Raw genomic sequence first — 4,337 nt, 5'->3', positions numbered from 1 at the left:
GAAAAGGATTTGAAGATTTAGTGAACAGTTAATTTCTCGTATATCTCTCTACATTCTTCAAGAAGAGAGTCTGATTCTCTCCTGGCTTCCTAGTCACAGAGTGGTTTTAAAGTATGGTGGAACACAAGTTGTTCCCCCCAGATTTTCCTTGTGGATCACTTTACTTATACATGTTGATTCTCTAGAAGTTGTTGAATGATGGGTTAGAAATACTTGAAACACACGCACACACAAGAAATACTCGAAACAATAACATTATTCTGTAATTTTGAAGAATGGCTGGTAATTTTTTTCCCCTTATCTTTATGGCTCTCTCTTCTAATAATAGCAAAGACTTCAGGTTGATATCAGCCTGATGACTCTTTTTTCCAGTAATAGGTACATTACTAGAAGAGTGAGGTGCAAAAAAAATGCACTAGAAGTTGTCACTGGGTTATAATCCTATATCTGCCACTTACTAGCAGAATGTGTTGTGGATTAATTTTGTTTATTCATCTAACTGCTCAAATAAAAGCCAGTTTTTTTCTTTTCTCTTTAGATTTTTCTCCCTGAAAATAATTTTTCTCGTATTATAGGACACCCTCTCAAGTTCTCGTTTTGAATATTAAAGTACATTTCAGACAAGACATTAATTTGAAACAACCGCAATCAATGTAATTTTGAATCTTTATAAAGGACGGCTACTAGACAGAAAATGTTAACATAGATTTAACATAATTATAGTAATCATTCCAGAAGGTATGGCATAATTTTGCAAATACTATAATAAAAGATATAAAGATAATTTAAAAATACAGTGCCTTAGAGTTCTCTAGAAGCAGGGCCTAAAGCAGAAATTCAGTGTTATTTATTGATGGAATACTGTCAGGAGAAAGTAACGTGGAAATCAGTTTAAGTCAGGGAAAGGAACTAAGGAAGGAAGTCACTCAGCTAAGTTTAGCTACAATATGATCTCAGATGAGCTTATGGATTCATGAGCTTATGGAAGTGGTCCCCCCTTGAAGTTTGATAACTAGCTTTTTGCATTCCCATATCAGTTAGTCATCTCTGAAGGCTACCCATAGAAAGAGATGTAATCTCCTGGGTAAGGCAATTCCCATTTGCCTGGGGGGCAATTTTACAAAGAAAGAGCAACAGTGAATCTTTCTAAAGCAATACTTATAACAGCTGGAAGAATGGTTTACCTGCTTGTTAAAGGAAATATAGATGGGGAACTTAAATAGTGTACCCCTTGCACTACTCAGATCCACTTGTTTCTCACATTAAGTTTATTTCATCCAGGTATAGCTTTTCCAGAATTATAATTGGTCAGAATTTCTGGGGAAATTTACAAGAGAAAGGTTAGTGGGGCAAATTACTACATTTGCTATTGCAGTTGATCCTAATGTCATAACTTGTACTAGTAAAGGCCCACCTCTACCCACTGTAGATCTCAGGCCGCCCCCACCGCCCCACCCCCAGCTATCTTTCCTGATGTGGTAAGCCAGGCCCTCATCTCTACAGGTTACTCTGTCCGTAACAGGTCGTAGTTGCTGTACTTGTACATTTGCAGTTAAAATGGATCACCTGAATACCAAATATATTTTTCTTGTCCTCATTATGTATGAGCAGCCCTATCTCCTCATGATGTTTAGGGCCAACTACTCCTGCCAGTATAGTAATTCCTTTCTCTGCCTCCCAGTGTTCTAACATGAGGAGCCCAAAGTGACCAGGCAGCAGTCATAGCTTTAAGTTTATTAAGATGTTTACTGTGTTTCCTGGTAGAAACATTTTCCTTCTGAGAACCAGGACCTCTAGATCTATAGAACTTAACATTGTGAGGACAGAAAGTACAAGTTCTTGAGTAAGTTACTGGGAGTAATAGTGATCCTTAATCCCACCTTTTTTTTCCTCCCTCAAACTCATGATTGTTCTAATTAGAGAGATCAGCAATATATTATGGCCATTCGTTTAAGATATGTAATGAATTCTAAAGGATACCACCCATACCTCCAGGATCTTATCTCTCCGTTAACATCTCCCCAGACAGCGTCTGTCTGACATCTATTGGTTGGATTACCCTAGTACTTGGTTGGTTAGTTAGTTTACATTGTGTAGTCGCCCTTCCTTTTCCCCTCACCCCCACCCACACACAGGTTGAGTATTGTTCTGGAAGGCTGAAGGGGGAAAGATTAGTTTCTTGCCCCTGCTGTATAACTGCTGTTTCTTCTCACAGGTCTGCACCACAATAAACACTTTTGTAAGACTTTTTCTCATCTTTTTTGTGAGTTTCATATAGGGTTCATAGGAAAGAGCTTACAGGAAAGTATGGACTTTCCCAATTTCTACTGAACCTAGAGGCTTCATCTCTACCTGGCCTTCACTACTACTTTAATTATTCTACCTGATCTGTCCTGATTGTGTCTCCCACACAAGGGAAGACTTATGTCTGCTTTCTCCCTGAAAGCACCTGTCTCTCCTCAGATTTGGGGCCCAATTTTTGCTCTGTGACATAAGCTCTCTTATGAATTTCTTTTTTAAGTCATAAATTTGAACCTAGTTTATTATAAAAATGAGAGTAATATTTTTTCCATTTTATACTACATCTTAAAATGGAAGCAGAATTTCTCTACTTCTGAGCTTTTAGATTCTGCTGGTGTCCTCATCAGTGTATTTATTTTCAACTCGGTAAATGGAATATCCTCCAAGCCCTTCGAAAGCACATTAATCAGTTGACGAGTGTTCTGGTCTTATTTAATAGATTTAGCATACTTACATCTAAGCCTTTTTATCCTTTCACAATCTGCTGTTGCAATTCTGGAATTTTCTAAGCTTTCAAGAAATCGAAGCAGAGTGTCAGGACTGACCTCAGGAACCGTTGCCCGTGTGTTAAATCCTGTGTTATGAAAGTGCGCTTCCATTTGAACAAATTCTCCCTTATTCAGACCTATATCCAGGACATATATGTCCCCTATCGTCTAACACCTAGGCATCCTCTCCCAGTTCCTGCTGTTACATACATATTAGCCAGATTTTGTAGCTCCTTTAGTGTGTAGTCTCTCCTCTCTCAGGCCCAACACTTCTTCAGTCAAACTACACTGGAACTCATCGGTACTTAACTGAATGAGTATCCAGGAAGGGATTGGGGTGGATCTTGAGGAGAAGAAGCCTTGTTATAAGTCAGGATGCATTATTCTCTAACAAAGAGGAGTATGTCACTTCTGCAATGCCAGTGAGTTCAGGGACATAGGGGACTCAAGTTTCTGAAGTTCTACCCAGATACTCCTATCTTAAGTCTCAGGGTCCTACTTCCCTACCCAGATACTCCTATCTCAAGTCTCAGGGTCCTACTTCCATATCAAGGCCCTGAATATGGCACGGATTCTTCTCAGTGCTAAGAATTGAAGCTTCCTGAAGTTCTACTACTGTTACAATTAGATCTGGACCATGATTTTCACATCAATTTGCCCTCTGGCTATAGAAGATGAGGGTGTTTAGATGCTGCCAAGGAGATCTTATGACTTTCACACTTTGCTTCAAATTGTTGATCAATTGCCCTGAACCTATAATTTTCTCTCTGTGAAACATTGTTGACACTCAGCAACAGCTACCCAATTTCTCAGACCTCATAATGATACTTCCTCTGTACCTCTTAACTGTAAGACATACTGTATAAGCCAGTCATCCCTTTCCTATATTGTCATAGGAAATATGAATATTTTAGCCAATGGAGTGCTGCAATATGCAAGTTTTTTTCAATAATCCACCTAGACTCAATGCCAGCCGACCAGCAAGTCATCCAAGTCTATAATTCCATCCATAAGTGTTTGCTTCCTTAATCACTTTTGGTAGTAACTGTTAGATCAAGTTCCCTAGAAGTGGAGCCTGTGGAAGGGAGTTGAGTGCACATTATTTATTGATGAAATCTCAGGAAAAAGGTAATAGGGAAAGCAAAAGAGAAAAGAAGGAATTAAGTAGATGTGTGGTATGACGAGGAGTTTAACTTTAGCCTGGTCTCTTGGGGATATATAGAACATGGAGTACAACAGAGTCGGTCCAACTTTGAAGCAAAGGAGTCAGTATTTTGTACCTTCGTATCAGTTGGTCAAAGTGTAGATTGTCTTCTTCCTCCCCCAATGTGGGAGTGCCCATTTAGCCAATAATGCCAAAAGTGCTTCTCCTGAGAAGGAACAGCTGTATAGCTGTGTACAGTTAGCAGTTAACACAGCTTAGTGGGATCTATGCAGGGAACCAACAGCATTACTTTAGTAGATGATAATGATGTGGATTATGGGTAAATGACAACTTGGGGCTTAAAACCAAGTTACCAGTGAACACAGTGATTCAATGATGACACC

At 39.1% G+C, this 4,337-nt stretch overlaps 1 protein-coding gene and 1 pseudogene across 1 annotated transcript in view; one reads left to right on the top strand and one right to left on the bottom strand.

The window, feature by feature from the left end:
* LOC105293140 (lipase member J) overlaps nt 1-4,337 on the top strand; it is a 29,698-nt gene that overhangs the window by 9,602 nt on the left and 15,759 nt on the right. The window lies entirely within an intron of this gene.
* The window catches only part of LOC105293127, a 12,364-nt pseudogene that overhangs the window by 7,338 nt on the left and 689 nt on the right, over nt 1-4,337 (bottom strand).

This window comes from Pteropus vampyrus, unplaced genomic scaffold (genome assembly GCF_000151845.1).
Source record: "Pteropus vampyrus isolate Shadow unplaced genomic scaffold, Pvam_2.0 Scaffold68, whole genome shotgun sequence".
In the NCBI taxonomy this organism is placed as follows: Eukaryota; Metazoa; Chordata; class Mammalia; order Chiroptera; family Pteropodidae; genus Pteropus; species Pteropus vampyrus.
Note: the sequence above shows the minus strand (reverse complement) of the source record. Positions and strands in the feature narration are given on the sequence as shown.